We start from the raw sequence: 12,416 nt of genomic DNA on the forward strand, positions 1-12,416 counted from the left end.
CTTACTGTGTGACTAGATTGTGAGTCCTTCAAGGTTGAAGGCCTTGTTCATCACAGTGTCCCCAGCACCTAGTAAGTTCCTAGCACCATAGTAGGTGCTTAATTAACATCTATAGAATGAATGAATGCAAGTCAGTCAGTCCACTCCTTGGTGCATGGTAGACCTCTAAAAATGTTAGTTAAGTTATCAGAGGGAGAAAACTGCAGTGAGAAGGTGCTAGGGAATCCTTCTTGGCTTGGAAACCATTTTAAGGTCCTTAGCATATTGCCTGGCACAGAGGACTTGCTCAACAAATGGTCACTATGATAATTATTATTGGTGAGGAGTAAGGTTTTGCCTTAGGTGTTGATCTCATTTGATTCCTCAGCCAACTCAATGAGATAGGTTTTATTAGACTAATGTCACAGATGAGAAAACTTAAGAGGTGTGATTTACCCAAAGTTAGCCAGCTCAGAAAAGGCAGAGCCAGTGTTGAACCTGAACTTACCAGACTCCAGAGTCCAGGCTCCAGCAACACAGGTTTGGGAGCCAGGGAGCAAGATTCTCAAAAGGAAAGTTTAAGGAAGGCAGTTCTGGGGTCAAAATTCACTTCTGATTTCTATCTATTCACACAAATCTAGATGCCTTCTTCTCCCTCCACGCCCACTGCTTGCTTTATTGCCAAGGTCCTCATCGCTTCTACTGAGTTCATGTCTAGGCCACTTTTCTGCTTCCTGTCCCAGTCAACCATATCTACTCTGGTTTGGTTCAAGGAAGTGGAAGTTGAAATGGGGCCAAAGGGAGCTTTTTATTTGTTGGTTTGTTTTGGATTTTAAGAAGAGAAACTCTGGAGCAATTTTGTAAATTAAATATTCCATTAGACAGGCAGAAATTGACAATGCAAAAGAGAGAGAATATCTGCAGAGGTAAGTTTTGGGGTCCTTGGCACAGATTGGGGAGAGGTTGGCCTCTGATAGGATCTGGGACACTGAGACTTTCCTTCAGAGCAAAGGAAGGCAGGGAATTCGTGTACAGAAGCAGGAAAGTTAGTAAAGTTAGGATGCTTAAAATCCAGAGTTAAGTTTTGCAGCAATCGATGATGGCATGGTATAGGGCAATGTTTTTCTAGGTGCAGGGCATAACCCGTTAGTAGATCATGAAAGCATTTAGAAGTTTGCAACCAGCTTTATTTTTTAAATGGAATAGAATAGAATTGGAAATTTGAATTATAGTTATGCATTGCTTAACAACTGGGACACATTCTGAGAAATGCGTCATTAGGCAATTTTGTCACTGTGAGAACATCATAGAGTGTACTTACACAAACCTAAATGATATAGTCTACTACACACCTAGGCTATATGGGACTAATCTTGTGGGACCACCATCGTGTATGCAGTCTCTCATTGCCCATAATGTTGTTATGCAGCGCATAACTGTAATTGCACATAGCAAGGGTAAATACTATGAAAATTATGGTGAAACTTTTGTTTCAGTTATGTATACAGCTACGTCACACTGTAGTGTCACACTATAAAATTTATTTTTTATTGAGGGCACACTAAAAAATATTTAAAAGCCATTGATCCAGGATGTGACTATGGGAAAAGTGGCTGATATCTAGAACTTTCTTTCTCTTCCAGAGTTTTCCTTGATGCTTGTAAATTGGTCTTGCTTTGTGATCAACAATAGGCATCGTAAGGGGCATGAACCTGATTCACCATGCCAGAGCTTCCTAAGCAGTGACTACAGCATATGGCTTCCATGTTGCCCCAAATTAACCTCCTAGTCCTCAGGGCTACTCTTTCTTCCTGGTTTCTGCTCCTCTTATTGTCCCAAGATGACTGCCAACAGCTCCCAGGGCCTGCATACTTCCTCATTCGTGGTTAGCAAGGAAGAGACAGGCTGTGTGCCAGCCTTCTCAGCAAAAATCCTGAGATCCTCTCTGATTGGACTGGTGAGTTCATATGACCCACCTGAACCAGTCATTCTAGTCAGTGGGATTGACTGGCTCAGCCCTCCTCTACCCTGATGGAGTCAGCTTCCTGAAAACACGTGGATCCTGGAAATGAAATCATGGGCTGTTGGAAAGGGAGAAATGGAGAAATGAGGTAATCAACTAATGTCCAATACACATGGCCTTTAAGGTGCCAACACTAGTTGTAAGTTTCAGTAGCATTTATGTTGGTCATTTGCCTGTTTGCTCTGAGCCCCACTCTAGCTTTTCCATGCTTTGCTTTGTGCTTAAGTGTGCTGGGCCCTGAAAACGACATTTTCAGACTCCTCTCACTAGCCAGCTTCCTGTCAGATTCAGCCACTGGGAAGTACTGGTAGGAAATTGTGTGGCGGGAGGAGAGGAAAAGCCATTTTCTCTCTGCATCTGCCAGTGGTTGTGGGCTCAGAGACCTTCACCATTTCAAGCAGTGGTGGCCTACTGCCACAGGCTCCAGCAGCATCATGGTACTGGAGGGGCAGCAGTGGGTAGCCAGAGGCTCCAGTGACCTCTGGCAGTTCTGCCAGCAGCATCATTTCAAAAACAGCTCTCCAGCAGTGTCGGCAGAAAGTACACATCTGGGTCTAATAACACCCTTCCATTTGATCCTCCCCGCCTAGGAGTGAGAGAAGCTTTCTGCAGCCACCCATCTCTAGTCTACCCCGCCTTACCCTCCTTCAAGACAACATATTTCTAACCAGTTCTCTGAAACAAATTCCCTCTGTTTGAAATTCCTAGCACATTTTCTGTTTTCTTGTCTTCACCCCGACTGACACAGTGTTGCCTTGGCCATTGGACAGGCTCACTGCCGTGACTAATTTCCCAGTCGTGCTGTTTGCTGCTATGGGGCTGGGTGATGCCAAAGAGAAGCACACTAAGCTCTCTGCTGGGGCATTGGGAAAGGAGCAAGGGCAGACCCTGGAGAAAGCACAGATAAAGGCTCTTCCTCCAGAGCTTCCTCACTTAACCCTATTAGAACTGCATGACAGAGAACTCACTGCTTGACTCCACATTGTGGCCGGGAAGGATGGGCTCAGGGATGGCCAGGTGGGAGTGCAGCAATGAGTGTAGCTGGCAAAGGGGCCCAAAACAGAGGGGCCAGGAAAGGGTGTCTTTGCTGCAGAATAGTTTAGGGAGGAGGCGGGGCAGGGACTATTACCTCTGCTTCCTCTCTTTCAGAGGTGCTGATGGAGGGATAGACCGATGGTTTTCAATATTTCCTGTCATACCTTCCACCAGGTGCTCTGTAATCACAACAAGAAAACCAACTCTTCCAATGGCCTTTATCCATGCCAACACCTAAGGAACTGTTACTAAATCCTTACATCAAACCTGGCTTATTTCTATGGGCCCCTGGTGCTACCCAAGCCACTGGGGAGTAGCCAAATCTCTGTAGAGACTAGAGGGGAAGATTGTGAATGACTCCTGGAGGCCTCAAAGGGGCAGCGGTGTCAAGAACACCACTTCTCTCAGAGGTCCCTTGCCATGGCCAGTAGTGTTTTTCAAGGTGGTGTCAGGCAAATCCTGCTTAAGTGTGATCCATGATTGGAAATCTGGATCCAACTCAGCCATTAACTTGCTCTGTGATCTTGGGCAAAACACTTAATCAAGGTCAGTCTCAATATGTCCATCTGGTTTAAAAAGAGCAGAAGGATAATTCTTCTAAATTCTTTTAAAGTAGTTCTTTTAAGGGGGTGTATGGGATGGGAGAAATGAGAGGTATTGCCCTCTGTCTCTCCTTCTTGCCCATCCTCCCTGGGATTCTGTGAATACCAAATAAGATAATAAGCATGAAAATGCTCTGAAAAGCACAAAGCACCATGCAAAAGCAACGAAGTATTATTATCAACATAGTTGTTAGCTTAGAAGGATGAAGGCAGGGCACAGGCCGAGAGCCAAACAGCTGGAAGGCAAGAGATCTTAACACCAAAGAAGGAAACTTTCTTTGTTCAAATTCTTCCTGGAGTGGCACTTTCTTTGGAACAGACCTGGCACTGGGATCCTCTGAAATGCTGAAGTGGGTCCAGGAAAGTGTTAAGGGGGTAGGTAGGGCATTCAGCAGCCAAAAGATACTGGAGAAACACCAGCCCTGGTTCCTCAGTCCCTTTGTGATCCAACAAAGGATGCAATGGACAGGGGAGGCAGACTCTATCAGCAGGGCTCAGGTTCAAAGCCAGGTGTGTGTTGGATCCTCCCACAGGCTCTTTAACCAGCCACCAAGTTATTTTGGGAGCCAGGATAACATGGACACTCTGTAACTAATACTGAACTCAGTTGCCAACAACCTAAAACCCATTCACTCTGCATGATGTTCAAAGAGAACATTGATCTGGAGAAGATCTTAGAGACGGTGGTGTAGTCAAACTGAGGCCCAGACAGGGGGCAGAGACTTGCCACGGTAACAAGTAGGGTCAGGCTCATTGGGCTGCAAGGAACAGAAACCTACCCAATCTAGTTCAAATATAAAGGAGTTTCTTTTTTTTTCTTTTAAGATTTTATTTTTCCTTTTTCTCTCCAAAGCCCCCTGGTATATAGTTGTATATTTTTAGTTGTGGGTCCTTCTAGTTGTGGCATGTGGGATGCTGCCTCAGCATGGCTTGATGAGTGGTGCCATGTCCACGCCCAGGATCCGAACCAGCGAAACCCTGGGCCACAGCAGCGGAGCGGAGCCCACAAACTTAACCACTCGGCCACGGGGCGGCCCCCTAAAGGAGTTTCTTGTAAGGCCTGGAATGGAAACACCAGCAGGAAGGAAGCAGCTCTGGGACTGTTGTCTTCATTCTTCCTCTCCTCCCACCCTCTCCATCTCTGCACAGAACTGCTCCTTTCTCCTCTACCTACCCACAGACTTCTGCTGCTTCTTGGTCTCTGCTCCCTCTTATCTTGGCTCACACATGGCTTTACTGGCCAAGGTCCACTTGTCTCTGACCTCCCTACTTCAACTCCCTCTGCCACCTGACAATTTCTTTCTGTTCCGTGGTTCAAGAGAGCCTCTAATTGGTCTTTCTTGGATTGTCGTGCTAGGCCATTAGTTAGAGGTCTCCAGCTAATATATGACGTGGTAACCCTTGGCTCTGGTGCTGGCCCCATCTGCTCAAGTCTAGAGGCTGGAGGGGCCAAGTGGTCTAAAGCGTAGCCCCAGCAGGGTTTGTGGCAGCTTTTCTTCAAAGTGGATGTGAGTCTGGCAGGCTCTGTGCCACCCCTGGGACCATATGACCGCTGCCCAAGGCTCCAGATTTCCTGCTCAGAACTTTTCCCATGGAATGTGTCATTTCTTTCCTTTATTTGTGCAGCAGACCTGTCTTAATGTCTGTTAAATGTCATTCATGAAGATCTTCTTCCTTCTTTTCCTCGTCCTCCTCCCCGCTGCCCCAAGGAACATAGGGTAGAGTGAAGATAAAGGCAGCAAAATAATTAGAATATGTATTTTAGAAGAACTATAAACAAAGTAATAACAGCCACCACTTACCGAGGACGAGGACACCATACCCATCACTGCTGATCACTTTACATACATTTTCTCATTTAATCTTTACAGCTCCCCTGTGAAGTCGGCACCACATTTTGCACATGTGGAAACACGCTCAGAGAGGGGTGCATAGATAATAATCAGGACAGCAGGGCTCTGATGCCAAAGCCTGCTGCATTAACCACTGCACTACGCAGTCTTCACCATGCTGTTGGAGTAAGGAGGACCCTCCCGGCCTAGAGAGGAGGCAGGGATGACTGCTGAGAGCAGTACACTTCCAGGAGGAGGTGCTATCTGAGCAGAGCCCTGGAGTTAGAGCAAGCTTTCACTGGGCAAATGGGGGTGGGGACTGAACAGCAAGATGTGAGCACTGAGGAGCACCAGAAAGGCTAGAGTAGGGGTGTGAGCAGGGGGCAGAGCCAGGAGCACATTGCACGCCCTAAGAGTGAGTGCCTCCCTAAATTTGTGCCCTAGGGCCTCCCTTTCCCCACCTTGTCCAAGCCTTGGCAGGGAGTGTGGAGTTAAGGCCATCAGGAGCACTGAGGAGAAGGATCTAGGAGAAGAAGGCAAATTCAACAGAGCTAAAGAAACGCAACTATTGCCTGGGCCTTTGTTCCCCAAATGGACTTTCAGGGCGCATGCATAGAGTTCAAAGTGAAAAATTCAAGAGGGAAGAGGATCTTTAAAACATCCATACGAACAAGCCTCCCCAGCCCAGACTCCCCACACAGCTTTCTTCCGCTTGACTTGCAGGTCTGGTCTTGGATGTCACTTCCTCTGTAGAAAGTATCTAAGCTGGCTTTAGGGCACTTGGGTTACTATTTTGTAGTTGCCTTTTGCCTTGTTTGTGTCCCCCCCCTCCCCTGCAGGCTATGAATTCCCTGAGGGCAGGGGCTGGGTCTTGTTTACCTTCCATCCCAGTAGAGCATGTGGCTCATAGTAGCTGCTAAGAAAAGATAGGTGAAAGAATAAGAAATCGCCCCCAAGGAGCCTCTGCCAAGTCTTTCACACCACATGGATTTTTTCTTCTCCATCTCTGGGGTCCTACCAACCACAACACTTGGAATCCTATATGTGTTCGAGCCAGAAGAAATCTTAACGATCATCTAGCTATCTCCTTCCTCCTACCCTTTCATAGACAGCATGATTGAGGTTCAGTTTTCACTTATTTGCCAACAATCTGGATTTTATGTCTCTAACCACAATTTTTCCTCTGAACTCCTGCCCTAATCATCTGCTTCTGCAGTCCCTCATCCGGGATGCCCCAGAGTACCTGTATCTGAATACATCCAGAACTGGACTCAGCACCTCCCCAGGCCTGCTCCAGGCTTCCCTGACTGGGTTAACAACATCACCCCAAACCTGTTGGCAGGGCCAAAATGTAAAGACCCCTCCTTGCCACCTCCTACAGCCTCCTACCACCAAACAAACACCAAGGCCAGTAGTTTCTATCACCTAAACCACAAAATCTCTTCAAATTCTCTCTGCCTCTTTATTTTAAATGCCCCACAGCTCTCAGTGAACCCCTGCAAAAGTCTCCTCATTGATTCCCCTAAATCTACTCTTTCTTTGTTCCAATCCTTGCTCCTCACTACAGCCAGAGTGATATTTTTTTTTTTTTTAAAGATTTTATTTTTTCCTTTTTCTCCCCAAAGCCCCCCGGTACATAGTTGTGCATTCTTCGTTGTGGGTTCTTCTAGTTGTGGCATGTGGGACGCTGCCTCAGCGTGGTCTGATGAGCAGTGCCATGTCCGCGCCCAGGATTCGAACTAACGAAACACTGGGCCGCCTGCAGCGGAGCGCGCGAACTTAACCACTCGGCCACGGGGCCAGCCCCCAGAGTGATATTTTTTAAATGGTACTTTCTCATTGAACTCTTTTGCTGATAGACCTCCAATGACTCTCCGCTTAAAAAAAAAAAAGTAGAGGCTGGCCCCATGGCCGAGTGGTTAAGTTTGCACGCTCTGCTTTGGTGGCCCAGGGTTTTGCCAGTTCGAATCCTGGGTGCAGACATGGCACCACTCGTCAGGCCATTCTGAGGTGGCGTCCCACATACCACAACTAGAAGGACCCACAACTAAAATTACACAACTATATACTGGGGGGCTTTGGGAGAAAAAGGAAAAATAAAATCATTTAAAAAAAAAGAACATTATTATAGCTAACACGGAAGATTTATTGTGTTCTAGGACTTGCACTAAGGACTTTACACATATTAACTCATTTAATCCTCACAATCTAAATATCCTCATTATGTAAATGAGGAAACCGAGACTCAGAGAAGCAACTTCAGGGCCTTCACATCAGCTCTTACCTCATCCTTGATGCTTTGATCTGGTTGACTGCTATTCAGACTTCAGATAGGGTACCTTGGGGAGATTCTAGGACCTCCCTTACCAGGGCAGGCCCTCCCATAGCATCCATCCCAGCTTGTAATTATGTATTATTTTGGTGGTGGTGGTGGAGGGGAGTCATTGATTGATATCTATCACCTCAATAGGCTTTAATTTCTAAGTTTTGCTCATCACGTGTCCTCAGTACTTGACGTGTAACAAATGCTTGCTCAATATCTGTTGAATGGGTCCATGAGAAGGGTTTTCAATAGGAAAGGGGATGTGGTCAGATTCATTTCAGAAGGATTTCTCTTGTGTGAAAATTTGGAGGTGGTGAGACTAAGTCACTGCCGGTAGCTGGATTCAGGAGTGACAGGAAGGCAGTCTGGACAAGGGGAGGGCCATAGGGATGGAGAGCAGTGGACAAACCTGGGGAGTTTTAGCAGGTAGACTTGGCAGGCCCTGATAACTAACTGGATGGAGGTGAGGAGGAGGGGGGAGTCAAGGGTGACTCCCAGGTTTCTGGCTTAGGCAACTGGTACGTTGATCCCGGGTGGGGAGCATCTGGGAGGAAAGAGGCAGGCTGGGTTGGCAGAGCAGGTGACCCTAGACTAAGTCAACTGAAACATGGAAAAGCTCTCACAGTCTTTGTGCCCAAACTCCTCTGAGCCCAAATTCTTTAGCTTGGTCCTGGTGTACTTGTCCAACCTCATCTCCAACCCACCCCAGACGTGGGCCACACAGACTACCACTCCTCCCCCAAACCCCACTCTTCCTCCTCCAGCCTTTGTGAGTGCTGCCCTGGTCCTTCACCCTTCTCTCACACTCCACAAGACTCAGCTTCAAGGACTCTCCTCTGGGACCCCTCCCTGTCCCTCTCACTCCTTCCTGGGGTCAACATGTCCTCTGCTCTTTCCAGGACTTAGTGTCAGAAACATTTCTCTGCCTGTCTCCCCTAATGACTGTTTTTCTCAATTCTGAATCCCCGGCACCAGCACAAGGCCTGGATCAAGGTAAACCTCAAAAAATTCTATTGAATTCCCCCAAGGACTTGCCTTCCTTACATTAAGAGTGGGGCCAGGAGTCGGACATTCAATCCTGATGCCACCGCTTCTCTCAAAGCCTCAGTTTCCTTGTCTGTCAAATGGAAGTGATAATACAGTGGACCTACCTAGAAGAGTTGTTTTGAGGATCAAATAAAATACTCTTTGTTATGTGTTGAGCACAATGCCTGGAACATGGTTAGCTCCCTCAAAAATTGAGCTATTTAAGAAAAAATTCCGCCTTCGCGTGGGGAAGCTGCAGGAACTGGAACAGAGGATTGCAGTTCCCAGGATGACCACCCGAGGGCAGTGCTGAGCAGCCTCCGGGCGGACTCTGGCTCGGCTGTGCTAAGGCACCTGCTGTGGGCCCAGATGGTCCGGCTGGGATTTCCGGGGCTTCCCAGCCCCTGAACAGGTGGGCACTGGCCAGGGCGCCGTAGGAGGAGCCTCCGCGAAGTGCTCGGCGTTGACTCTCACCGCCCCGGCCTCGTCCCCTTGCGGGCTTGGGGGAAGGGCTGGCGGGCCAGAGAGGACAAGAGTGGAGGGCAACTGGGATTTCTCTCCTCCAGTTTGTCGTCTTTCAAATTTGAGTATGATCACTTCTTCTCTATAGAAATTTTTATAGCCAAATGTATCTATCTCTTCCCTTTGGCTCCCCTTTCCTTTTGACATGTTTAGAAAGCCTTTTCCATCTCCAAGATTACTGAAACTTTCATGCATGTTTTCTTCTGGTACCTTATGGTGTTATTATTTAAATACACGCTCCACCTGGAATTTACTTTGGTGTCGAGTAAGGACACAGCTTTCTTTTATTTCCCCAAATGGCTTGCCAGTTATTCCATCCATTTGTCGAAAGACCTATATTTCTCTCCATTTACCTGAATCTTTATCGTCCACTGAATTCCCCTGTGTGGTTGGACCCATTTCTGTACTCCGTTTTGTTGCACCGATTCGTGTAGGCAGTCCTGATTCAATACCATACTGCTTTAAATACCTTGACTTTATAATTTGTTTTAATATCAGGTGCAGCAAATCCCTTTCCTTGTTTTTTCTAGATTTTTTATTCCTGCATGTTTATTCTTCTATACTACTCAAGACTCGACCCTCACCCCACATCCCACCTAATCCTCTGGAAGCCAATATGTAGCTTTGGAGTCCCTAAAATTATATGCAAAATGTACATTTGCACATTTCTCCAGGGGGAAAGTCCAAGTTTTCACTAGATGTGCAAAGAGAGCCTCTGGTTTACCTGTCTCTGTGATGGGGTGCACGGGAGGAGCACAGAGGACTCTTGACTCCTCTCTTCCCTCCCACATCCTCACAGGCTCTGCTGTCCCCATCCTGCACCTCCTCCATTGCTGCAGCTGCTTCTCCCGCCTCCCTCTTGTCTCCCCGAATCTAATTCCCTTTGCTGCTCCAGAGAAACTGTTCTACGACACAGGCCCTAGTTCTAGGCCTGATGCAGATTAGAGGACAACAAAAGTTTAATTAGGAAGTGAATAAAATTGTGAGTTACAACTCCACCGCTGGTCAGCTATGGGACCCTGCTTTGGGCTCTCCACATTGTTAGGTCTCAGTTTACCCTTTTCACAGACCAGGTGAGAAGGGATGAGATAGGCTGATGGGTAGATAGAAGATGCAAGCTACCCTAGAAGGGTCACTGAATTCCAAATCCTTGTCTCCCCCCCCCCCACCACCACACTCATATTTTAATCCGTGCCCTCAGCGGGGAGACTACTGGTTTTGCCTGCCTCCAGCAGTTAGGAAAGCAAATACTAATAATATCATCCCCTTTGTACATGAGTGGAATCAAGAACACTGGAGCCCCAAAGTGGAGCTGACCAGCTAAGCAAGGTTAAATAGAGCCAGATGGGGCAGGCGTGACCCTATGAGAGTCTTATACAGCATCCTCCTCAAGTTCCCACGGGCCGGCGAACCTGGGACTCAGAGAGCCCGCTTGGAAGTTCTTTAGGTGGATGCCATGGCCTAAAACAGGGCTTCTCAACCTTGGCACTGCTGATATTTAGGACCCGGTAATTTTTTGTGTGGGGGCTGTCCTGTGCATTGTAGGATATTGAGCAGCATCCCTGGTCTCTTCTCACTAGATGCCAGTAGCAACCCCCAGTGAAAACCAAAGAGGTTTCCAAATGTTGTCAAATGTCCCCTGGGGGGCAAAATCGCCCCAAGTTGAAAACGACTGCTCTAGGAGAAGTAGAGAGGGTCTCAGGGCAGAACACCCTCCACCTCTGTCTGAGAGGGATATTATAAAGTCTTTTTCTTCATAGCAGGCCCTTGGGCAAGTCTTTTCTCCGCCCTGGGCTTCAGTTTTTCCATCTGTAAATTGGATTTGATGTTGTAAGTCGTTTCCCCCTTCTCTTACCATCTGATGTTCCAGGATCTGGTCTAGGGTGGGGCGGGGTATCGCGGTGCCAGTGAGGTCTAGGAGGTGCCCCAAAGAGATGGAAAGATGAGAAAAGACAGAGGTGGTGGCGTAGGCGGGGGCCAACCAAGCACGAGGCAGCAGCGTTCTAAGTCGGTGGAGAGGCTTAAGGCGTCCTCTAGACCCCGCCCTCTAGGTCGACCCCAACCAGGCAAACCCAGACTCTCCGGATTCCGCAGGCCCCGCCCACCATCCACCGCCCTGCCCAATTAGCCCCGCCCTTCCCATGGCCCCGCCCCGGACGAGGCCCCGCCCCCATAAGGCCCCGCCTCTCTCTTCGCCTCCCGCCAGCCGGGGTTTGGGCTTTGCACCCGGCGGCTGCTGAGAACCGTGGCGGTTGCGGAGCCGGCAGCGCAGGCGGGCGGAGCGGAGCTGCCCTGCCCGGTGGCGGGCGATGCCCCCGTGAGCCTCTCTCGCGGCCCCTCCCCGCCCCGCGCCCCTACTCCCTCGGAGTCCGTCGCCCGCCTGGCACCGGGCCGCGCCTACCGCCGGGTCCGCGGGGCGGGGTCCCGGGGCAGCACCTGCCCCGCCTTGCGGAGCCGCCTCGGCCAGCGGAGACCCCTCCCTGTCTGGACCCCGGCCCCACCTCCGGGTAAGTCAATAGGCATTGCTCGCCTGGGAGTGGACGTGGGGAGGGGGCTGCGGAGGTCTGGGGGTCCACTGGCAGAGGGAGGGGGGCTCGGGCCGTGAGGCGCCACGTAGGGATCTGAGTGTGCAGGGTCTGGGGCGGGGGGGCGGGGGCCCGGGGGATGAGCACAGTGCGTGTGATGGCTCTGGGGTGGGGGCTGAGGTATGAGAGGGGAACATGGGGTGTTTGGGGAAGCCTGGAAAATGGGGTAGGGGAAGCGAGAGTCTTGAGTTCTTTGCTGGTGCTCGGAGCACCTGGGGCCCTGGGTTTCCGTAGCATTGCCTGGCATGGCATTTTTGGAAAGTGCTTCACATCCCTCCTGGAAAGGGAGCTGGAAGGCTGCCTGCCTTTCTCCCTCCTGCCCGGGCCCTGGTTGAGAAGCAGCCACTCTTTCCTCCCAATGTGACACCATTGTAGTGCCCAGAGGACCCTCCACCCCATGAAAGAAAAGGGGTGGTGCTCACTCCAGCCCTAGGGTAGGGAAAAGGGGCTTCTGGGAAGCTGGGAAAGGCAGGTGGTCAATCCACGGTG

At 49.3% G+C, this 12,416-nt stretch overlaps 1 protein-coding gene across 9 annotated transcripts in view; it reads left to right on the forward strand.

Annotated features, from left to right (window-relative positions):
- Positions 1 to 1,975: 1,975 nt before the first annotated feature.
- Positions 1,976 to 12,416, forward strand: part of RIMS3 (regulating synaptic membrane exocytosis 3) — a 48,325-nt gene continuing 37,884 nt past the window's right edge. For 2 of the 9 annotated variants that reach the window (XM_070260348.1, XM_070260353.1), the window contains exon 1: positions 11,537 to 11,849. The gene's annotated coding sequence lies outside the window, so the exon portion shown is untranslated. Of the gene's footprint in view, positions 2,091 to 11,325; positions 11,850 to 12,416 lie in introns of those variants that run through there. The other 7 variants (XM_070260351.1, XM_070260349.1, XM_070260347.1 and 4 more) reach the window with 6 other exon arrangements.

This window comes from Equus caballus, chromosome 2 (assembly GCF_041296265.1).
Source record: "Equus caballus isolate H_3958 breed thoroughbred chromosome 2, TB-T2T, whole genome shotgun sequence".
NCBI lineage: Eukaryota > Metazoa > Chordata > Mammalia > Perissodactyla > Equidae > Equus > Equus caballus.